Raw genomic sequence first — 24,695 nt, 5'->3', positions numbered from 1 at the left:
CTTTAGTAGGACAGGGTTTCTTGGAGGGTCAAGTTTTGTATTTGAGAGGGAGTGAAAGGATATTTAAGGTGAGTTCCAGGGAGAGTTTCTTATTTGAAAAGAATGATGAGTCCTAAGAATCAGAAAAGCCACCCTCAATGTTCCCTGACAGGAGAAGAGACACAGGGAGTGGTGGAGTTGTTAGAGGCCTTCAGTTCTGGCTCTGCAGAAGGCTTTTTGTTGAATCACTATGTAGCTGAGGCTAGCCTCTAACTCCCCATCCTCCTGCCCCACTCTCCCCAGTGCTAGGATTACAGGTGTGTCACCACAGGCAGCCAAACGGGCAGCGGTTAGCATCCGAGTGGATTATTTTACGTTTGCCGATCTCCCTTCCCCACCTCTCCCCCACCCTTACTACCTTCCAACCCCCAATTCTGCATCTTCTGTCCATAGAAAAAGGTCAGATTCATTGTTCCACAGGTCATAGAGCAAAGGTTCATAAAATGACCTTGAAGATCAGGAAGGACATATTCTTGACCCAGAGCAAGTCAGGAGCTCAGGTAAGCAGGTATTCATTATATTTCTAAGACCCTACATGACCACCTTTTGTCCCACATGACTCCTGGAACACAAGATAGCTGGATGCAATCTCTCTCACACTTCTTTTTTCTCTCAAATACACACACACATGCATGCACAAAGAGAGAGAGAGAGAGAGAGAGAGAGAGAGAGAGAGAGAGACTGTCTCCTCTTCCTCCTCTCTAAGAAACCCTTGTTCCCCTAAGTAGAAACAACCTTGGTGCCCCCCCAATGGTGGAAAACAACCCCAACAAGTGCCTATGAAAAAAGACTTTAAGACTCATGAATATTTAGCTCGTCCTCATGTAAAATATATGACTTTGTGTAAGGATCAGGCGAACGAGGTGCATGATTTTTTTCTGATTTATGGGCCTGGAGACGGATTATTCATAGCAGAGCAGCTGTGTGGAAAGATTCATCCGCTGCAAAATGTGATTGTACATCAGGCAGTGTGTGGGAACGGAGCTATGACTAATGGCTGCTTTACATATAAATGAGAAGGTTTGTGCTAGGAACTGTAAAAAAATACAATCACTCAGCTGACGGGCAGGGCAGGCTCCTTATCGTGGATGCAGGAGAGGGACCACCAAAAAGGTAGGCGAATGGATGCCTCCCCTCCTCCGGAGCCAGGTCAGGAGATAGAGGGTGGAGAGAGGGGCTGGGGAACTTTGAAAAGGCAGGAGCCTCCTTTCATGATCCCTCTCTCAGTCTCTGCATTTCACCTGACCTCCTAGGTCCCACCAGAAGCATATCTGGGCAGAGAATGTCCAAACAGAAGAGCTATGTTGTCTGTTGCAACTTGAAGTGATGAACACTCGAAGATCTCCTGACCTCAGCCTGGGGCTGCTGAGGGTTCAGGTCCATTTCAGAAACAGAGAAACATGCATGGGGTGAACCTCAAAAGAGAAAATCTCTGTGAGTCTGAGGTTTTCCTCTGCTACTCCTCAGCCTCTCGTGCTTTCTGTTTGTTCATCTCTTTCCTCTCTTGTAGCTGAGACAGGCTGTCTAGACATTGCAGATGTGGACAGATGTTGGGTCTGTAATTTATAACAACGGCCTCCAGAAGGCAATTCCAATTTGTTTCGGTAAGGCTTTGAGTTACAGGCAGAAAAAATATCCTGTAAATACCGTTGACTTACATGGTAACTACACCAAGGGTTTACTTAGTGAACAATCACTAACTATAGCATAATTACGCATCCCTGCAGATTACTGGGGAATTTAGTGTCACTGAGCAGGCAATGACCACCAAATCGAAGTCCTGGCTGTGGGAAGGGCTGGAAAATAAGGGAATTGACACACACTTAGTAGGAATTTATTTCTATTTCTTCAAATTATCAATTATCCTCTGTCCTGAGGATCCTTTCAACCTTATCTGTGCCATAGATAACCCCTGACTATCATACCAAACTGCAGGCAAGTGCATGCTGGTCATAGTTTTCAACTGATATAGGTTTAGTATCTGGGGTACTCACAAAACCCTCAGACAAGCATGAGGCTAGCGATTAACTTCCCTGTTATTGTAATGAGCTCCACAGTCAGCAGCAGGGCTGAAGGGCACTGAGCCATCTTCACTTTGTCCTGGTGACCGATGGTTCAACAGCTGTCCAGGCCAACAGTGAAGCCGACTGGACCACCCACATTGTGAAGTCTACTCTGGTTGCTCTAGTTGGAAATGAAAAGGCATGGTTTTAGAATACTTTCTGAAGAATTTCAGGTTGCTTTTTACTCCCACCTGGGGTGAAGTGAGTGTGTCAGGGGGGGTGGGCAGGCCGCTGCCAAGGCTTATCATATGCAAATAAGTTAAGTAGTCTAACCTTGATCACAATGCTGGCATCAGAAGTCACATGTGCACTGGGGGTCTGTCATTCTTGAGAATTCTGACCAGCTGGTCCCTTTGGGATTAGGGGATCAGGATTGGCTGGCAGCTGGGAGCTCCGGCTTCTCTGGATGTATAGGGTTGCAGCTGAAATAGCCATCAAGGTATCATTTGTTTCTGGCTGGGTGTTGGGGGAATGAAGGTGGGAATAAGGGAGGGGTAGAGAAATGTGGAAATCAAATGAACACATTGGCAGTGTTGTATACCAATACTTAATCCATGGCCAACCTCTTTCAGTTGATTTGTTTCATATAATCTCCCCCTCCCCTCTCACCTGCCCAGAGACGATCAAATAAAACTTAAGCTTAATACACTTCTAGTCACAGACCCCTCGGTTTCCACAGACCCTGAAATGGATGCCTCCTGCCTCTTTAAGAACAGATATTGCCTAAAGAATCCCAATTCTTTTCAACTGTTTTCTGGATTCTCTCTTTCTTCCTAACATGTTTATGGCATGTTTGGTAGCCACCCAACTAGAGTGATATCTTGCCCTCACCTAAAGAAGTGGTCTACTTTTCTGTGTTAGTAGAACTTCGGCACCAAGTGCTGGGAGGGAAAGCTACTAAGTCAAAGGAAGAGAGGTAAGATTATAACCAAAAGCCCACTGCCTTGGCAAACACTGGCCACAGTGACCTCCATCCTCCCAGGAGGAAAGATGTCATCTGCAAAGGATGAGTTAGAAAGCAATCTGTGCCTTCCAAGTTTAAAGTTTTCAGCCTGGGCTGCATGGTGACTTTAAAGCCATTTTGGGAGACAGTGAAACTATGTCTCAAATGAACTAACAAACAGAAAAGCTCTGGACCTGTGGATGTAGCACTGTCAGTAAAGTGGTTACTTATTACCCTGCAGATATGAAGAGTTCCATCCTCAACATCTGCATGAGCCAGATGTGTTGGCACATACCTGTAACCTTAGCACTGAGGAGGTAGGAGCAGGAAGGTAAGAATTCAAGGTTATCCTAAGTTATGTAACAAGTACAAAGCCAGCTTTCTATATAGGAGATTCTATTTAAAAATAGAATACCATTTAAAAATTAGTATTTGCTGGTTGGAAAGACGGCTCAGCGGTTAAGAGCACTGACTGATCTTCCTGAGGTCCTGAGTTCAATTCCCAGCAACCACATGGCCTCTCACAACCATCCGTGATGGAATCTAATGCCCTCTTCTGGTGTGTCTAAAGACAGTAACAGTGTAGTCCTATACATAAAATAAGTAAATAAATCTATTTTTAAAAAATTAGTATTAGAGCCTGGTGATGGTGGTGCACACTTTTAATCCCAGTACTTGAGAGGCAGAGGCAGGGGGATCTCCAGGCTTGAGGCCAGCCTGGGCTACAGAGTAAGTTCCAAGACAGCCAGGATTACACAAAGAAACTCTGTCTCCTCCTATGCCCTACCCCACAAAAAATTACCACCAACAACAAAAATTAGTATTTGATCCAGGCATGATAGCACATGCACTGTAATCTTAGCACTTAGTAGGCAGATCCAGGAACATCACAAATTCAAGGACAGCCTAGGATACATAGCGTAACCCTGCCCTCCTCACAAGCAAAGCACTTTAAGGTTTGGAAAGCAGTATTGAGATTCCTGGGGCACGTTTTTATGGAGATATGGAGACTTTGGAAAATACAAATGCATACTGCCTTCCAGGGACCTGTGAGATGTGGGTGGTAATAGCAGGGCACCTTCAAACTCCAGAGATGCTTCTGAGGGCACCAAGCCTCATACAGCTTTCTGGTACAGTGGATGTGGTACTTACAGCCCTGTGGGTGGAAGGAAGGATGCTCTCTGGTTAGGAAGGATGAATGAATGATAACGATGTAAATGGTGGACGAGACTAGAGAGGTTATTGTGTGTTAGGTGTAGATTGTCTCCTTGGTGGTTCATCTATATACATTAGTTCCTTAAAAAAAAAAATGTACCCACTGCTAGACAGCAGAGCTATCCTCAGAGTGAGAGGAAGCACACCCCCACAATCCCACTGTGTCTTCTGTGAGCATTAGCTGGAAGGTCAGGTACAGTTTTCAGGTATGAAAGATAGAAGTGAGTGGGAAAGGAAGCTGCAGGGGAGTGACTCCATAGATGTCTGCAGGGAATGAGGTTCAAGGTGCAGACTTGGATGCTGCAACTCGAGTGGAAATATCACTGGACTAGGAGAGACTTAAAGCAAGGATGGACTAGGGCTGGAGAAGATGGCTCAGAGGGTAAGAGCAGTGGCTGCTCTCCCAAAAGACCTGGGTTCAATTCCCAACACCCACATGGCAACTCACAGCTGTCTGTAACTCCAGTTCCAGTGGATCCAATACCTTCATATAGACAAACAGGCTGGCAAAAAACCAATGCATATTTAAAAATTTAAGAGGATAGGATGAATTTCCTCACATATATAAATAGGTACATGAACATATATGGACATATATGAACATGCATACCTATGTAGCACCTGGTACTTTTTAAAAAAAAGATTTATTCTTTTATTTTATGTATCTGAGTTCAATGTCTTCAGGCACATCAGAAGAGGGCACCAGATCCCATTACAGATGGTTGTGAGCCACAATGTGGTTGCTAGGAATTGAACTCAGGACCTCAGGAAGAACAGTCAGTGCTCTTTAACCTCTGAGCCATCTCTCCAGCACATCACCTGGTACTTAAAAGTATCTGAACTACTGAGGAAAGACCAGATATCTGAACAACAAGGAATTATTTCAGGAGCTGCTCCCACATCACAATCTTCTGCAGGCCTCTTCATCAGCTAATCCAAGCCTGGGTTGTTGGAGGGAGAGGGGTGGGACAGGATGAGAAAGAGCTTACCTTTTGCAGTGGGTTTAATCATGTCTAAGGCAGGCCTGATACCTTCAATGCCACTTGTCTGTCTGAGAAGGTCTAGAGCAGTAGATACCCAGATTCAGAACTGAACATTACGTATTTTTCTAATACTGATCCCAAGGATTCCAAACTATTTGGAATATACTAAAAGACCGGGAGCTTTGGAGCCAGGATGCCTAGGTTCAAATCCTATCATTTTCTACGCATTGGTTTCCCATATGTGGTGGTTTGAATGTGCTTGGCCCAGGGAGTGGCACTATTAGGAGGTGTGGCTTTTGTTTGTTTGATAGAAATATGCCAATTTGGGGATGGGCTTTAAGATTCTCCTCCTAGCTGCCTGTGAGATAGTCTTCTGTTTGCCTTTGAAAGACGATGTAGAACTTTCAGATCCTTCAGTGACTCTCTGGATGCTACAATGCTTCCTGCCTTGATGATAGTGGACTGAACCTCTGAAACTGTAAGCCAGCCCCAGTTTAATGTTGTCCTTTACAAGCATTGCCTTGGTCATGGTGTCTGTTCACAGCAATAGAAACCCTAAGACACCATCTATTCACTCACAATGATACTTAGTGAACAGCTATTATGTGCTAGGTGTGTATCCTCTTTGGGGCAAGATGTTTGAGTAAGCTCAGCTACTTTCAGTTCTTCCATCTCTCAGGCAGGAATAATATAATTACACATCACAGTTGTGGACACAGTTGACAGTCGATAAATGCTTGAATGTTTCAATTACAACTTAAAAAATGATTTATTTATTTTATTTGCATTGGTGTTTTGCCTGTGTGTATATCTGGGTAAGGTTCTCAGATCCCCTGGTAATGATAGTTACAGACAATTGTAACCTGCCACATGGATGCTGGGAATTGAATCCAGGTCCTTTGGAAGAGTAGCCAGTACTCTTAACCTCTGAGCCATCTATCCTGCTAGCCCCCATTTATAGCTTTGTAACACTGTCTTTGCTGATATTTTCCTTCAAAGGTAGCTAGCTGATCTGCACCTTGGGGAGTTTTGTTGAGAATTTTATAGCATTCCAGAGGATCACCATTTTTTTTTTTTATAGGCAACATTACATTAACAATGGGCGAGCATGTGATTCTTCTCTGGCACAAGACAGCATGGCACAGTGGCCATAGTATGTTTGACGCCGTTACTGAAAAGGCTGGTGTGAAATGAAAGTAATGGCTCAGCAGTTACCTGTAGCCACCTGCGGCCATGGACCAACTGGGTTCTCCTAAAAACTGGGCTGGAAATGAAGAAAGGAACAGAGGGTGAGAAAAGATGAAGCCAAGACAAAGTTCTCTGATCAAGGCTCGAAGTTTAATGCTCAGCTCTCAATTTAAAGGGAAAGGCCCCACCCAAACCCTTTCTTGTTTCAGCTGGAGATGGGTGGGGGAACCCATCCTTGGTCACAGCCGGAGATATCTCAAGTCAAACCCAGCGAGCAGTTATTCTTTTAAGTTCCATATAGCCAAGGTGGGTAACTCCACCTAGATCCTATCACTAGGTCTATTGTGGTAAACAAGGTCTTTCAGGCCTGCTCAAGGCTGGGGGAAGGACACAGTATATTGCCCTTGTAGAGGATCCAAACTTGGGTCCAGCACCCACATCTCATGACCACCTATAACTCCAGGTTTAAGGAACCTAATGCCCTTTTCTGGCTTCAGCAGGCACCTACACTGTGCAACCCTGACCCCTACCCATATACCTTTAATTTTAAAAAAAAATTAGTTGTTTGTTAAATGGATGAAGGGAGGAAGAGGGATTCCAGTATTGTGGTGGTTTTGGAGGCCTCTGGTTGCTTCATTCAGCAAATATGCCTATTACCTTCAGTGCCTCTGGGGCACTATTCCAGGTGCTGGGGAGTATAGCATTGAGCCAAACAGACTGGGCCCTTGCCTTCATGGAACACAGAGAAGGTGGGCAAATAGAAGCTATGATCAAATTGTTGAGGAAGGAAGCAAATTATGCTAAAAAAGCATACACACACATACACACATGTATGTATGTATGTATGTATGTATGTATATGCATATATATGCATGGGTAGTGGTTTGAATGAGAAATCTCCCCATAGGTTCAGGTGATTTGAACACTTGATTCACAGTTTGTGGCATTGTTTGGGAGGGTTTAGGAGGTGTGGCCTTGTTGGAAAAACTGTCACCGGAGCTAGACCCTGCACCATGGCTAGTATGTGCCCTTTCTGGTTTGTGCTTGTGGTGAAGGACATAAGCTATCAGCATTGGGCTCCTGAAACTGTGCCTGCTGCTTGCTGCCCAGCCTCCCATCATGGTGGACTCCTATCTCTCTGGAACCACAGGCTCAAGGAAACTCTTTCCTCTATAAGTTGCCTTGGTTATGGAGTTTTATTACAGCAACAGAAAAGTAAATAAGACAGAGAGGGAGATGACCACAACTGAGTAATCACAAGGCTTTCCCACAGTGCAACACGTCTGCCAGGAACATCGAGCAAAGAGGCTGGAGAGGTAAGTTCTGGTCATCTCGCAAGAGCGAGAGGACACTTTAAAGCACTGCAGTGCTTTTAAGTTCAGAGACATGGTGGCACTGAGTTCTCCAGGCAACAGATGGCAGTGACCTTGGGGTGGGTGCGGTGGGAGGGAAAATAGAGTGATGAGCCCCATATTCTACAGTCAGCTCGATGGTAGTTGGACCTGCAATTACAGGTGGAGATGAAGGAGGTGCATAGCTGGCTTTGGGGTCTGTTTTCTTTCTTTCTTTCTTTCTTTCTTTCTTTCTTTCTTTTTTTTTTTTTTTTTTTTTTTTTGAGACAGGGTTTCTCTGTATAGCCCTGACTGTACTGGAACTCACTCTGTAGGTTGGGGTCTGTTTTTGTTGTAGTTTTGTTTTGCTTGTTTGTTTGTTTGTTTGTTTATTTGTTTTTCAAGGTAGGTCTTCCCTGTGTAACCTTGGTTATCCTGAAACTTGCTCTGTAGACTTGGCGGGCCTGGAACTCTGGCATCCACCTCTGCCCCCCCACCCCAACGAGCTGGGGTTAAAGGTGTGCTCCACCAGTGCCCAGGCTGACTCCTGGGTTTGTAAAACTGGCCCTGAGCATCTACCTGCTTCTTGAAGACTTCTGTGAAAGGTCTTCCTTCTCCGTGCCTGGTGTATTCAGCTCTGATGCCTTCAGAGGTGAGTGGATTTCCATTTCCAGAGAATGAAAAAAAAAAAAAAAAAAAAAAAAAAAAATGAGCAGAAGCCCTGCTGAACCTGGGGGGGGCACTGAGAAAGTCATTTCCCCCCAAGCAACCCCTTGATATTCAAGCACTCAAATTCATCTCCCAACTCACCCAAATCCAAACACTCATCCTCTCCCTCTCTGACCTCTCAGACCTACACAGACTTCCAAACACTCCCCACAGGCCACTCCATTCTGGCCCTATTTATCCTCATCTCCCCAAAGCTCCTGCACCCCTCCTTTCTCCTCCCGACCTACCCCTCATTCTAACCCCATCTTCCCTCTGCCTCCACTTCACCCTATTAAGAAGAAACAACCGCCCCACTGAAGCCTCTGCCCCTGGCGGCAGCTCCCTGAGCCCCGCCCGCCCTCCCTCCTCCTGCAACTGCTCCTCTCCCTGACAGATGCCTCAGAGCCCCGGGCCGCAGTTAAGGTGACGAGATGCAGCAATTCTTTATGAACATTTCATTCCTGCTCGCTACACGACGTAAATTAGATGGTGTGTTACATTCGGGCAATAAGAGAGATATGTCACCACGACGCTGGCCCATTGGATGGAGAGGGTAATCCTGCCGTGAATTTCATTACTGCTTTTATATAGACAGAATTAGCTCGGTGACAGCGAGCCTGATTGTCTTTCACTAGGGGTTTGGCGAAGAGCTGAAAGGATTTCACCCTGATGTGCACACTACTGAGTGACCCCGCTCACCAGCGGCTCGGTTGATTGCTTTGCACCTTGCAGACTCTGCTACTGGCTCAGTCTCTTGCCGGCCTCGGCCTTGCTCCCTCCGGGTCTCCAGCTCACCGCGCCTCTGCCTGGCTTTCTCTTGAAGCCAAAACCAAGAGACCTAACAGAGGAGTCACAAAGGTCATGAAAGGATGTGTCTGTGGGGAGAAGCAGGGAGGCGGAACTAAAACCAAAATAAAACAAAAATCCTTCTGTGACTAGGCTCTCGTAACCGAGTGCTGGGGGTCACTCACTCTCACCCTGCCCGGGAATGGATAAGAAAGCCTATGTCCCTCTAGGCAGTAGCTGGTATGCCCTCTTAGGTGTCTCCAGCAGAGACCGCAAAGCTTTCATTGGGTTCCTGTGCCGTGGCCTCCTGTGTTTCTGGAGTGGATTCCCTTCCATCCACTTTCTCCTCATATCTGATTAAGTCACCCCAGCTCTACATTCATCAGACTTCCTCAATTCTAGTAGAATTTAGATGGCCCTGAACCAGCAGTCTTCTGAAGAAGCCAGGCTTCTTCCCTAGATCTTTGCCATGGACTGGCTAGTCCTGGGAGAGACAGAACGTCCAGCCCCTCCCTGGAACTTGGCTTTCTGTCCACTCCCTCCCTTACCTCTGTTGACCCCTCAGCCATGGTTTTACTGCCAAGGCCTTTCTGAAGCAGCTGGCCACTCCTGGGGTTGGCCAGGGACAAGACCATTGCTAAGCCCCTGATTACCACTCTGGTCCTTTCCAGAAGCCCCCCAGAAAGACTCTCTGAGTCTTTCCTTGGGGGATCAGGGACCAGGCCTGGAACAGACAGCATAATCCCCTCAAATCCTTTTCTTTTGGTCAGTCTGACACATCTGTCAGGAAAGCTTCTCTAGGACCCAGTGCAGTGAGGGTTGTGGCTGGGTTGAGAGGCATTAAAGGTCACAGTCTCCACTTTCCAGTGGGGGAGGGGGTCCCCTGGAGCCCAGCAGAGCTGGGTTGTGAGGTGGTTGCTAGAGGTCTGAAATAGGGTTCCCACGTGCTGACAAGCCTCCAAGTGACACCCAACTGAGCTTTCCCTCTCAGTTGCTGCCATTACCTGTCAGTCTGCCTATGGTCACATCCCTTCCCCAGTACAACTTCCTCTGACAATTCTCACCAGGTCAGGACAATTCCAAAGGGTCGTCCTGGCTCTTGTGATAGGCTAAGGCCTTTTTGGAGACCAAGACATACCATAGGCTAACCTTTCCTTCCTTCTTCCCAGCCCTGCTTCTTCCTAGTTGTTTCTTCTTCTTCTTCTTCTTCTTCTTCTTCTCCTTCTTCTTCTTCTTCTTCTTCTTCTTCTTCTTCTTCTTCTTCTTCTTCTTCTTCTTCTTCTTCTTCTTCTTCTTCTTCTTCTTCTTCTTCTTCATCATCATCATCATCATCATCATCATCATCATCATCTTATATGTATGGGTGTTTTGCCTGTACCATACTACCTGTGTGCCACATGCATGCCTACTGAGGTCAGAAGAGGGTGTTGTATCTCCTTGAGCTGGAGTTACAGATGGCTGTTAGCCTCCATGTGGGTGATGGGAATTAAACCAAGGTCTTCCAGGAGAGCAGCTGGTCCTCTTAAATGCTGAGACATCTCTCCAGTCCCTTCTTCCCAGTTTTACCTCCACACGGCATAGTAGAATTCTTTCACAGAATGCTTCAAACCAGTCGGCTTCCAGAGCCAACCTGAAATGAGTTCCTAGCTTGTGTGTTAAATGGGGCCACCACAGGATGAAAGTGTGTAAAATATAGTTCTTGGGGATGCAGCTGCGGCCTTTGGTCACGAAGGCTGACATTGTTATTGTCATCATCGTCACGGCTGGCCCCACTCAACTGGTTCAACAGGGGTCAGCATATAGATAAATGCCCAGCCTTCTTGCTTTACCCTAAGGACAAGGTCCTTTATATTTTACACTTTGTCTCTTTATCAGAATAACCTTTCCAATTGCCAAACTTGTTATTAGGGAAGACAGCCACGATCTCAAGGATTCACAGGTTCAAACTGCTGCAGTTCTGTTATACACATACTCAGTTTTAGTTTAGTTTGGTTTTTAAGGAAGGGTTCATGTAACCCAGGCTGGCCTTGAAATTGCTGTGTAGCCAAGGATAACTTTGACTTCCTATCTTCCCACCTTCTACCTCCTGAGGGATGGGATTGCACGCGTGAGCCACCACACAAAGTTTTAACCGTTTTATGCAGTGCTGGAGACTGAAGCCAGGCCGTCCTGCATGCTAAGCAAGTTCTCTACTTACAGAGTCACCTCCCCAACCAAAGCAAGAGTGAATGGACTATACCCATCACACTCTGTGGGTGTGTTCCTAGTTGGCTTCCTAAGCATGCACTTCCTCATACAGACCAGAGCTTCCATCCCTGGAGGTAAATGAATAGGTTCCCAAGGAAAACCCGAGGGGACAGTATCCCCTGTTTTAAGCTATGATTTCCTCCTCCGCCTTGTCTGCAGAGCCCCAAAATGACAGGCCAGTCAGATAGCTCAGCAGGTAAAAGCGATTGCCCAGTGTCCTCAGTTTGCTGTCCAGAGCCCCATAAAGGTGGAAAAGAGGGAGCAGACTCCATGAGGTAGTCCTCTGATCTCCAAGGAGCACTGTGGTACGTGCCTCTTTCCTCACAATAATGATAGATTTTTTAAAAAGTATTAAATTAAAAAGTTCTATGATCTTGTTCTCCCAGGAGACAGGGAGGAGGTTGGCAGTGGCCCTGTTACTGTTGCTTTTCTATGTCTTCTCCTGGGTTCACTGCTTTATCAGCCCCTTAGAATGGAAGGCTGGTAGAGGCCCTGCCTGTGGAGCTGGACCTCTGCCCCGGGCCTTGCTGCCGGGCTCTTCTGGGAGCCATGCTTCTCTGAAGGGCAAAGGCCTAGTTCTGTTGCTCTGGAGCTTTCTGTACAAGGCTACAGATGCTGAGCAGAGCCAGGGAGCTGGGGGATGGAGTTTCTCACCCTACCCCCACCCTCTTCTGACGTCACAGCCCTCACTTCCTGACACTAATTGGTTGCCTTGGAAACAAGTTCCTTAAAGTGCAGGATGACTGGATGTAGTGGGAGGGAGAGCTGGAGGAGCCAGCTTTGTCAGGAAGCTCTCCTCCTTGGTATGGAGGAAGAGGGGCCAGCTCAGGAAAATGCTGTGGGCATTGATGGTCCAGAGTTTTCTAACAGGACTACACAAAGGTAGTCCTAAATTACCATGCCTGCCATTTTTTTTGAGGGTATCTTGTTTTTGAGTAGGGAAATCTTATTGGAAAGTCAGAGTCCAAGGCAAAAAGGAGGAGGAGGAAAGGAAGGAAGGAAGGAGAGAAGGAAGGAATGAAAATCAGTCACTTGGGCTGGAGAGATGGCTCAGTGGTTAAGAGTACTGACTGCTCTTCCAGAGGTCCTGAGTTCAATTCCCAGCAACCACATGATGGCTCATAACTATCCACAACGAGGTGTAGAAGAGCGCATTGGTGTATTTATATACATAAAACAAATAAATAAATCATTATAAAAAAAATCAGTCATTTACTCTGGAATACGTGAATATCAGTAGTGATAAGGGCTCTCTTTCAGCACCTGGTCAGATGTGACCTCTTCTAGGAACTGTCATTAACCAAGCAATCTCCCATCCACCCTCATCCGCGCACACACACATGTGGAGAGCTTTTGGGGCCCCTTGGCAGGGAATCTGACATGGGCCAAGGACAAGAAAATGGGCTTCAGGCGGGAATCTGACATTGGGCCATGACAAAGAAATAAGTTCAGGCAGGCATGTCTAATTTTAGGTTAAAACAGGGAAGTCATTTCAGGCGGGAATCTAAATTTTAGGCTAGAACAAAGAAGTAAGCTTCAGGCATGAATATGACTTTGGGCTAGGACAGGGAAGTAGGCTCAGATAATTTGATCATCCTGATAAGCTCTTAGAAATAGTGATCACGGGAGTGATCATGGGAGTGATGACTAGAGTGATCTCAGGACTTTGTTTATTGCTTTGCTTGTTCCTTGACTATTTCCATCTATTGCATTGCTAGTTCCTCAACCTAGAACTGACCTTAATACTCGCATGTAATTAAAATGGTTTAAAAGCAGATTGGAAAAAAAAAATAAATTCACCACACCCACACACCCCCACCCACACCCTTCACCACTTACTCCGGAAATCATCTATACTTGACTTAACAAACATTTATCCACCTTTGCTATGTTACAGAATCTGTACCAAGCCCAATGGTTGATTCCTATGCTCATGAGCTGACAGGGCTCTTCCTTTAAAGGAGCAAACTCTCACAAGCTGTCCTCTGACATGTGTAAATGGCACACATGACATTCCCATAAATGAAGACATGCAATAAAAAAAATATTTTGAGACAGGGTCTCTCTACATAGCCCCCACCGTCCTAGAACTCACTATCCAAACTGTCTTCAAACTCAGAGATTTACCCACTTCTGCCTCCCAAGTGCTAGTATTAAAAGCATATGCCACTATGCCCAACTCATGACAAAATATTTTTTAAATAACTCCCTGGTTTAGAGAGATGGTTTAGTGGTTAAAAATATAAAAACATGCTGCTCTTTCATTTACCACAAACTCCACTAGCCTTTCAAGGACCCCAGAGTCTTCCCTCTTCTCTCAAGGCCAAGGAGCAAAGGTTAGGACTGGAGGTGACAGCAGAAAGGAGTCCTGACGCTGTGTGTCTTCTGGAGTTCCTACACCAACACCAGACACACCCCAATGCTTCTGTGACTTGCGTCCTGCTGTCACACTTACACACATTTCTAGGCCAGTAGCAGGAATTTTGACTTCTTATAAATTGTCATGTGAGCATGCGTGTGGCTCCATTTATGATCTTGAGAGTGAGCACGTGTTCCAGAGAAGGGGGATGTAGGTGTGTGTGTGTGTGTGTGTGTGTGTGTGTGTGTGTGTGTGTTTTCCAAATGCTTGGCTTTTTTCAAAATGGCTTAGAGCACTACTGTCATTTATGGGGTTTAAAATGTCAGAACAGGGCCCGAGGGGAGGCAGGGGAGATTAAACTGCAAACAGTGAAGGTTATAGATGACGTTTCTGATATGCTGACAGGCGAACTCAAATGATGCTGCACTTTAGCAATCATTTACACACACACACACACACACACACACACACACACACACACACACGCCACACTCCCTAGTTCATCTCTCCATAATCGGATGGAATATTCTGAAAGCTAAAATCATAAAAGTCTATATCTAAAAAAACTCATGGCTCTCCTTTCAGAACCTACTCTCAACTCCTTGTGGTTTGTGTACACATGCAAGGACACTACCTTCCTGATGTGTGCTTAGTTTCTGTCTCTTACATACATATATGAGACAAGGTCTCAAGTAGCCCAAGATGACCTTGAACTTAATACATATCTGAGGATGACCTTGAACTTCTGATTCGCCAGGCTCAACCTCCTGAATACGGGGACCACAGGTATTACCACCACACCTAGTTTATGCAGGGCTTGGGATAGAACCCAGGGCTTTGGGTGTGCTAGAAGAAATACTCTGCCAACTGAGCTATATCCCAGACCCCTTTCTATTACTTAATTCTACCACATTTCCACATGGGATCCTAATTTAACAAATAGCAGACTTATATAATTAACCATATATATCACACCCAACTGTCTACCTGAGCTTATTACTTTGTATAATGCAGCAGGTAAAGCTGAGATTGCTATTTTTACAAAGATAAGAAAACTGAAGTTCAGTGAGGTCTGATGTGTTGGCCAAGACCACGCAACTAGCAATGGACAGAGGAGAGCCTTAGAGTTTTCTTTTTATATTGACCCAGAGTCCTCTCCACAAGGTCTACTAATGTAGTCCAGGCTAGGCTTGAACTTACTAGGTAGCCCAGGCTGGCCCTCCTCTTGATCCTTCTGCTTCAGCCTCTCCATTACAATTAATTATATATAGGCTTATGTCACCAGGGACAGCTTCCAGAGTTCTTTTCCACAGGCTGTGGCTGTAACATGGAGAGACATTGGAATCGGCTGGGAAGCTTTAAATGCCACCAAAGCCCGGTCTCCACAGAGATACTGTGGTCCAAAGGTTCTGTTTATTTTGTTTGGTTTGTTTGTTTGTTTCAGTTCAGGCTGGCCTTGAACTTGCAGCGAGTTTGCCTAGCTTCCCTAGTGCTGGAACTATAGGTGAGCACACTTTGTTGTTGTTATATTGTCCTTTCATGACCTCAGTGGTTTCAGATTTGCAGAAATTCTCCTGCCTCAGCTTCTCCACTACAGGCCTGAGCTACCATGTCTAGAGTGGGGTCCATTGCTTTTTTGTTTTGATTATTCGAGACAGTCAGCCCTGGCTGCCCTGGAACTCAGTTTGCAGACCAGACTGACCCCAAACTCAGAGATCTGCTTGCCTCTGTCCCCCAGTGCTAGGATTAAAGGCATTTGCTACCGTGCCTGACCTGAGCATTGTCTGTTTTTTGTTTGTTTGTTTGTTTGTTTTGTTTTTCAAGACAGGGTTACTCTGTGTAGTCCTGGCTGTCCTGGAACTCACTGTGTAGACCAGGCTGGCCTCGAACTCAGAAATCCACCTGCCTCTGCCTCCCAAGTGCTGGGATTAAAGGTGTGCGCCACCACTGCTCGGCTTATTTTTTTTTTAAATGTTTTTATTTATTTATTATATGTAAGTACACTGTAGCTGTCTTCAGACACCTCATAAGAAGGCATCAGATCTCATTACGGGATGGTTGTGAGCCACCATGTGGTTGCTGGGATTTGAACTCATGACCTCCAGAAGAGCAGCTAATGTTCTTAACCACTGAGCCATCTCACCAGCCCCCCGGCTTATTTTTTTTATTATTTATTATTATTATTTGGTTTTTCTAGCATTGTCTGTTTTTAAAGGGCCAGTAACTCAGGCAGGTTGAGGTCCAGGTCTTAGAAGTCAGACCCACATCTCATGGACATCCTCTTGCAGGTCTGTCTCTCCCTTTGATTCCCTGTGTGGTTTTTCTCCAGATGATCAATCCTCCCTTTCCTTTACCCCACCTGCCTCCTTCCCCTCCCAAGTGCTCAGTGCTCATCTACCTCAGGCTGGTGAATGAAGAAGTTGCTTTCTAGATGCCCCTCAGGTGGCCATCCTAAACGGGTGGAACTTTTGCCCCACTAAGAATCAGGATAGAGGAACAGTTCCACTTAGCCGGTGGGCCAGAGGAAGGAAAAGTGTATGCAGCAGCTTATAGGACTTAGGAGAGAGGAAGAGGGGAAGAAGACCAAAGAAGAAAAGGAAGGCTGGCTCCTTAGAGGACTGCCCTGGCTACCTAACAGCTAAGCCTCACATGCAATACTCTCTCGCTTGGCCCTCTACAAAACATGGAACACCAAAGGCTAGCTGAAGTCCACTGGGGCTTGAAGCTGGTTCTTGCTCACCTGCTGTGTAAGCCTGGGAAAGTGTTTGCCTTCCTGTGCCACAGTTTCCTTCATTTTAAAATGATAACAATGAATGTTAGGTATGAGGGTGTGATTTTTTTAATCCCTGCAGTCAGGAGGCAGAGGCATGTGGATTTCTGTGAATCTGAGGCCAGTGTGGTCTACTCAGTGAGTTCTAAGATAGCCAGGCTTCATGATAAGACTCAGTCTCAAAACAAAACAAAGCAAACAAAAGTAAAAGTTAGCATCACACACACACACACACACACACACACACACAAAACCCTATTACTTTGCATTTATTTATCCTACGACTGTTCTATGTCTTCTAGAACATGTCCTCATCAAACCATTCACTGAGGCAAGAATGTGATGGGTGGGCTGAAGAGATTGCTCAGTGGTTAAGGACACTTGTTCTTGCAGAGGACCTGAGTTCAATCCCAGCACCCACATGATGGCTCACATCACCTGTAGCTTCAGTTCCAGAGGATCAGACACTGTCATCTGACCTCTGTGGACAACAGGCACACAAATCAAACAACCATATACATCAGAACAGAATAGAATAATGCCCTTCTCCTCTCCAGGCCTGCCTCCTCCAGGAGCCCCTCCTAGAAAGGACAGCTTCTCATCTCCTTGTACCCTGAACTGTGAGTGGCTCTCACTCTGATATTTATCCTGAGGCAGCCTTTGTGTGTGTGTGAAGGTGTTTCAGAGATTAACTAAAGAGGAAACTGAACAGTGTTGGCACCATCCCCGTGAACTGGGTCTTGAAATAAAAGAGGAAGAAGGAAGAGCTGTGTGCTGGCATTTCCTCTTCTTGACTTTCAGCCCACCACAAAGCATAGAGCTCTGCTCCTCAGAACACTACTCCCTTGCCCCAGGATGGACTGAACCCTCTGAGCCCATGGGCAAAATAGCTCTTTCTTCCAGTAAATTGTTTATGTCAGGTGTTCTGGTCACAGTGACAAAAAGCTAACTAACACTCTTGCTGTGTTCTGAATTGCCTGTTTTCATATCTGCCTCCCTCACTGAACTGGAACTTCCTGGAAGGGGTGGACCCTGTCTTACTCCTCATGGAGAAGAGGAGAAAGGAACAGGAAGACCTGACCCTTAGTCTTCTACTGAATTCACAGACTGTCCACTCCTGTAATGGTTTGTATATGCTCATCAGACCAGAGAGTGGCACTATTAGGAGGTGTGGCCGTTGGAGTAGGTGTGTCACTGTGGATGTGGGCTTTAAGACCCTGGAAGCCAGTCTTCCACTAGCAGCCTTCAGATGAAGATGTAGAACTCTCAGGTCCCCTTGCACCACACTTGCCTGGATGCTGCCATGTTCCTGCCTTGATGATAATGGCCTGAACCTCTGAACCTGTAGGCCAGCCCCAATTAAATATTGTCCTTATAAATATTGCCCGAGTCATGGTATCTGTTCACAGAAGAAAAACCCTAAAACAACTTCACTTGCTGGACTTGAAAGGATGGCATCACCCTTCTTATAGTGAAGGCAAAGACACTAAGTACGAGGGAAGGGACTCAGATTAGTCTCTAGCTGGGCACTGTGCCCTGGTTCTTCTCTTCCTCAGTGATGCCCAGCTCTAACATTGGCAGCCCTGACACCTGTTCCTGGCCTGAGGGAGCTGAAGATGACTCTTCTCTTCCACTGGAGATTCACACTGGAGTTGTTCCTGACTCTGTCTCTCTGTATGTCTGTCTCTCTCGGCCTCTGACACACACACACACACACACACCCATACCCCTTTCAGACATTTTTGCCCCTGTCTAAAATAAAATTGTCTGCCCAGGGAGGTGAACAACTGAATGTGGGAGCTGAGCCAGGCGGTGGTGGCGCGCACCTTTATTCCTAGCACTCAGAAGGCAGAGGCAGGTGGAGCTCTGAGTTCCAGTCCAGCCTAGTCTACAAAGTGAGTTGCAGGACAGCCAGAGCTACACAGAGAAACATTGTAAGATTGGGAGTGGGGACAAAAAAAAAAAATATGGAAGCTGAAGAAGTTCTCATCCTCATCTTGCTTAGGTCAAACCAGTAATGAACATAAAAAGTTAAGGATCCAGATCCCAACCCACATAAAAGGTGGCCCCTGGGGCACTCATGTGTTCACCCCATCTTCAGCCAGAACCACAGTGACTGGCCCTTGCTCACTAGTATTCCTAGAGCTCTTAGCACATGCCAGCAGAGTATTAAGGCCGACCCAACCCTGTGTTCCGATTATGTTACAGTTGAGGAAATGGAGTCCCAAAGAGTCTGTGACACTTCCAAGACTACCTTGCTATAAACTGCTCTAGCCTCAGGCTCCTAACCCCTGTGGTAACCTGCTTAGCTTAAACATAGGAAGGTAATGTTCAATATTTGGTGGAAGTAATAATAACAGCTAACACTTATTGAACATTTAAAAATGTGCCAAGCTTGTCACCCACGTCATATAATTCAGAGAGTAGATGGTAGATACCATCATCATGCCCTTTAAAGACAAGGACTCATGTAGCCTAGGCTGCCCTTGAACTCTCTGTGTAGCTAAGATGACCTTGAACTTTGATTTTGCTGGACCCACCTTGTGCTATCAGGCTATGTTTTATGTAATTCTCATTTTATAGATGAATACACTGAGGCTTAGGGGAAAAAAAGCAAACAAACAGGAGCCCTGTCCATGGTGCCACAGCTAATATTTGGAAAGAAGTCGGGGGTGGTGTGGGATGGTAAGGGAACCGAGAGGTTCAAAGTACCATTCCTCTATCAGAGTCACTACTGACCTGCGAGGTCCCCACAAAGGAGAGAGAAGCCCTCTTCAGGAGCGGAAAAGGTGGCTGGCACCTCCATCAGGATCTGCATGCTTTTTCTCTCCAGGTCCTGCCAGAGACACCTTTAGCCTGGGCAGCTCTGCAGGGGACCAAGCTGAACTCAGGAGAGATTCTGGAACGACTGGACCTGAGTCTCCCTTTCTCGGGCTTCGCTGAAGCACCTTCTCACCAGCTCTGTGTGACACAGTTGTCTGGCACTTGAAATGTCTGGGTGTGCGTCCCCCAATGTACAGAATACCAGAGCCTCCTGAACCCTCCCTCTGCTAAGTAAGAATATCTTGTATCTCCCTCGCTGAATCCGGTGGTCGCTGAATCTTGACTTGGGCATTCTTGTTGGGAGTCCTTTGCCAAAAGCCATCCTGGTACCTAAGGGAAGGAGGAAAGATTTAATTCATAGCCCCCCTCCCCACGTCCACGTCCTCACCCCCTTCTGAAGCTTAGCAACCAGCCATTCTCACCGCCGCCGCCCCCCCCCCCCCCCCCCCCCCCGCAACTCCCCGTCCCTGGCAGATTCTCACCTTCAGGCAAAGGCAGATGATGGCAGAGCTGGGGATCAGAATTTAAAACAACCCCGAGGGCACTGCAAATCCCCACCATTAGTATTTAGGGAATGTGAGTCCCAGAGGAGGGGCGGGGGCAGAGACTAAGAGAAGACTGAGATGCTCAGAGGTGCAGAGACAGAGATGGAGATATTTCCAGGAGGGCTGCAGAGACAGAGAGGAAGGCAAGAGGGAGGAAAAGAAACGAGAGTCAGGAGGGTGGGGAGAGGCAGAGAAGGGGGGTGGGGAGGAGAGAGGCAGAAAGAGCCAGTTGCTTTATTCATGGCTGGTGATATTATAGACTGAGTGAAAATCACATTATCGTAATGGGAAAGTTAGAGTTGCTGAGATGATGCCCCGAAGCCTCGGCGCTGATTGGGGTGTGATTGCTATCTGTATTTATATGTAGAAAGCAAAGTTCACTGCCAGTTCAAGATGGTGGCGGCTGCTTTATGCAACATAATTCTTCAGTAGGGAGACGCCCCGAGCAAGCCGAGCAAGCAAGCTGGGAGTAGGAATGTGAGCCCAACGGGAGCAAAGAGAGCAAACGCCTGAGCAGGCGCTGGAGAGAGCGATGGAGCCTGGGGTGGAGCGCAGCAGAGCTCAGCTGCCAAGGACAGAGATGGGAGCCAGAATGGAGCCAGAGTCTGTGGCTGGCCGTGGCGAGCCAGAACTAGTGGGCCTAAGGGATGAAAAAAGAGCTGCCTCCTCCATCACCTCCTGGGCTACTTAGAGTTGGGCTTTCCTGCAAGAAAGAAAGAGAGAAAGGAGAAAAGAAACCTAGGAAGAGGGCCCTGAAGAGATGGCTCAGTGATTAAGAGAACTGGATAATATTTCAAAGGACTTGAATTTGATTCTCAGCATCAACATGATAGCTCAGAACCCTCTGCAATTCCAGTGGTGCTCTTTTCTGTCCTCTCTGGGTGTTTCACATACCTGATACACAGATATGTATGCAGGCAACACACCCAAACACATAAAGTAAAAGTAAATAATTATATTTTAAAAATTATTTGTTTTATGTGTATGGGTATTTTGTCTGCAAATATGCCTGTGTACTAGGTATGTACCTGGTACTCAAGGAGGTCAGAAGAGGGTATCAGATCCCCTGTAACTGGGTTTTTGAACCACCAGCTGGGTGCTGGAAACCAAACCTGGGTTCTCTGCAAGAGCAGGGGGTGTTCTTGATCACTGAGTCATTTCTCCAGCTCCAATAAGTCTTTTTTTTTTTTTTCCTCTAAAGTCTTACATATTAATGGAACAATATATTTGACTATCCCTCCACCTACACTATGGAATTCGTTAATGCTAAGCTGTTCAATGAAGATCAGAAAGATAAAGGTTATTTACCTGGTTGGATAGGGTTTAACTATACAAGAGTCCCCTGCTTAGGCCTCCCTATTGTTGGGATTACAGGAATATGCCTCAACAGCCATATTGAAGCTTTCTCCTTCCCGAAAGCTTTTCAGTTTTCCTTGGTAGAAAGAGGCAGGGCTGACCTTGGCTGTGACTCCATCATAAAAGAGCCAGATAAAATTCAATTTCTAAAAAATACAAGTAAATGGCATAAGTACATCCTTTGCACTGTTTGAGATATACTTATATTTATTTATATTATGTGTATGTGTGTGTACCTGAGTATATGTATGTATACCACATGCATGCAGGAGCCTGTGGATATCAAAATAGGCATTGGATCCCTTGGGGCTAGAGTTAAAGACACCTGTTAGCTGCCAGGTGAGTGCTGGGCTGGGAATTGAACCCAGGTCCTCTGCAAGAGCAAGTGTTCTTAACTGCTGAGTCATCTCTCTCTCCAGCCTCACTTATAGCTTTTTGAGAGCATATTGGTTTATCTGAAACTCAGGTTTTCCTGGGAGTCATGTATTTTCATTTGTTAACTCTGGAGCCTATGCTCATTGTTGTAAAACTGTATTGACTTATTCAGGAACGCAATGCCCCTGAAGAAAAAGATGTGTGGCTTTGAATCAGCTCTGGTTCTCCAAGAGCCTCCATTCTCTTATCTCATCGGTAGATAACAACGCTACCTACCTCACTAGATGGCCCAACATTCTAGGAGGTGCAGCACACAAAACTGCTGGCCCAAACAGGGGTGGGTAGCTCAGCGACAGAACACTTACCTAGCATGTGTGAGGCTCTGGTTCCATCTAAGCCACTTTTTCTTCCTTTCCCATCTCTATCCCAAGCTTGGAGGAAGCTTCCTGGCAACTGCCGCCTGAACGGGGCTTCCCAGGGACAGTTCTGGTTTATGATGGGCCCCTCTCTGGTAGAGGCTGGGCCACATGGTTGGCTTGGAGTTTTAGCCTTTTCCAAGAGTGAAAAACTGGCTGTATGATGCTGCACACCCATAATTCCAGCATCAAGGAAGGAAGGAGGGACAGAAGGATCCCTGGGTCTTGCTGACCAACCATATAGCTTACTTGGTTAGGGTTTTAGGCAAGTGAAAAGACGAGGGTACTGTCTGAGAAATGCCATCTGAGACTGTCCTTTAGCCTCTACACGCATGCACACATACCCTAACACATGACCACACACACACAAATGAATTCAAACTCATCCTCAGCTACAGAACAAGTTTGAGGACAACCTGAGGTACACAATACCCTGTCTCAAACATAAAAAAATGAATGACCGGTGAGGTGATGCAACACATTAAAACTTGTCACCAAGTTCAGTAGCCTGAGTTAGACCCCTGGGACACACAAGATAGAAGTGGTGGCGGGTTGTTTTCTGACCTCCACACGTGTATATACACTCACACACATACACAACTAAAAAATAAAATAAATATCTATATTGTTCTTTCTGTTGACCCATTTATCCCTAGCCACAGGGTCACTGATACAGAGAAAATGCCCCTGCAGAAATATACTCACTCGGGACTGGAGAGATGACTCAGTGGTTAAGAGCACTGGCTGCTCTCCCAGAGGACCTGGGTTCAACTCCCAGCACCCACATGGCAGCTCACATCTGTCTGTAACTCCAGTTCCAGGGGATCTGACACCTTCACACAGACACACATGCAGGCAAAACACCAATGCACATAAAATAAAAATAAATCTGAAAGAAAGAAACTCACTCAAGAGGATACAAGGAGTCATTTAGATGCAAGGAATACTTTGTGTTCAAGCATAAAGACTATCCCAAAAAGCTGCAAATCCCTTTCCTGCCTTCCTGTTCACCTCTTCCCAGCCTCCAACTCCCTGACCCTCCCTTTGTGATTACAATCCCCTTCCTGCTATAGAACACTGTAGGCTTAAAGGTTAGGATTCTCTGCATAACTGAGCCAAGGGCAGAACCAAGGCTCATCTGGCCGCAGGACATGCTTTGCCCTGCCCCACCCCCCACACCCTCTTTTACTCTTCACTCTATTTATCTGGTTTGGGCCTTAATATCTCTACTCAGTCACCAGCAAAGAGCAGGAATGCCATCAATGCTCCTCCCAAAGGGCACTGCCCTGCAAACTCAGTCTCTTCCTGGGAGACAAGGGCCAGGTCTGACAAGCAAGATCTACATCTTCCTTGGTTTTGACACCCAGATTTTGATATCCAGATACTCCAGTCCTGGTGATTTAAGTTCAGGAACATTGATTGTTATGTGCTCCACCAAGAAGTATGGAAACCCTTTCTGAAGGAACATCTGGGCATCCCCAAATCTTCCTGGGTTGCTCTCCTGAAATCCTGGTGTCTTAGTTAGAGGTACTATTGTTGTGATGAAACACAATAACAAAAATTTAGTTGGAGAGGAAAGGGTTTATTTGGCTTATAAGTCTGCATCACAGTCCATGATTGAAAGAAGTCAGGACAGGAACTTAAACAGCACAGGAACCTGGAGGCAGGAACTGATATGGAGACCATGGAGGGATGCTGCTTATTGGCTTGCTCCTTGTAGCTTGCTCAGCCCAAAGATGGCAGCACCCACAATGGGCTGGCCCTTCCGCATCAGTCACTAATTAAGAAAATGCTCTACAGGTGTTCTACAGCCCAGTCTTATGGAGGCGTTTTCTCAATTGAGGTTACCTTCTCACAGATGACTCTGCCAGTGTCAAGTTGACATATAAACCAGCCAGCACACCAGGCCATTAAGATGTCCCACTGACCCCAGAAGGATCTGGGATGAGGAATAGAGTATGGGGCTTTCCCATGCTCATTCCAATCAGTGCTAGAACCCCAGGCAACTTCTTGAACTGAATCATTTTGGCAAAACAGTGAGTCCACTGCCATAAATAATAATTTATGGCCTTCTAAGTGATTATGTTTATCCTCATAGATTTATGATGCTCTTAAACTTGGTCCCATAACCTTTTTTGCAGTGGGAAGTAGTGAATGTAAAGACTCCTAACTTGTGAAAATTCTGATATGTGACTGAGAGCATTCAACCCCAAATACATGCCTCTGTATCATTCCATCCACCTCAAGCAGGCTCCAAGAACACATCAGAAGGCGGGCAGAAAGAATGTAGGGGCTGGAGGATGGAAAAGACTGTGTTCTGGACACAACAGGGAAGTTGGACTCATGAAGGCACAGCAGCTGTGGTGGCCTGCACACGACCTGCATACAATCAAGCCAGTCAAAATTCCAGCATAGGTAGGAGAGGGGCCCACAGTGCCCCACATGTAGCTGAGGAGCTCTTGGCAACTGACAGCTTTTGCAGAAGGCATCTTTAAGGCATTCTTTAAGGATGTCACTTGTAGCTTCCTCATGCCCTGGTGAATGGCCC

General features: G+C 46.2%; 2 long non-coding RNA genes across 5 annotated transcripts; one reads left to right on the top strand and one right to left on the bottom strand.

Annotated features, from left to right (window-relative positions):
* The first annotated feature begins 792 nt into the window (after nt 1-792).
* On the top strand, nt 793-9,182 carry LOC143437645 (uncharacterized). Of its 4 annotated transcripts, none has more exons than XR_013107000.1 (5): nt 793-1,152; nt 1,293-7,747; nt 8,216-8,414; nt 8,865-9,023; nt 9,106-9,182. It is a non-coding gene; the product is annotated as an uncharacterized LOC143437645 (long non-coding RNA). The 4 variants fall into 4 exon arrangements; XR_013107002.1 differs by having other exon boundaries at nt 1,293-1,473; nt 3,287-7,747; nt 8,865-9,172; XR_013107005.1 differs by having other exon boundaries at nt 799-1,152; nt 1,293-1,473; nt 6,325-7,747; nt 8,865-9,172.
* Nucleotides 2,091-20,159, bottom strand: LOC143437642 (uncharacterized). Its single transcript, XR_013106995.1, has 7 exons — nt 19,938-20,159; nt 19,372-19,785; nt 9,170-9,308; nt 8,342-8,406; nt 6,459-6,507; nt 2,376-2,524; nt 2,091-2,223 (listed from the first exon to the last, which is right to left on the bottom strand). It is a non-coding gene; the product is annotated as an uncharacterized LOC143437642 (long non-coding RNA).
* Nucleotides 20,160-24,695: the final 4,536 nt, after the last annotated feature.

Source organism: Arvicanthis niloticus, chromosome 1 (assembly GCF_011762505.2).
Source record: "Arvicanthis niloticus isolate mArvNil1 chromosome 1, mArvNil1.pat.X, whole genome shotgun sequence".
Classification (NCBI taxonomy): Eukaryota; Metazoa; Chordata; class Mammalia; order Rodentia; family Muridae; genus Arvicanthis; species Arvicanthis niloticus.
Note: the sequence above shows the minus strand (reverse complement) of the source record. Positions and strands in the feature narration are given on the sequence as shown.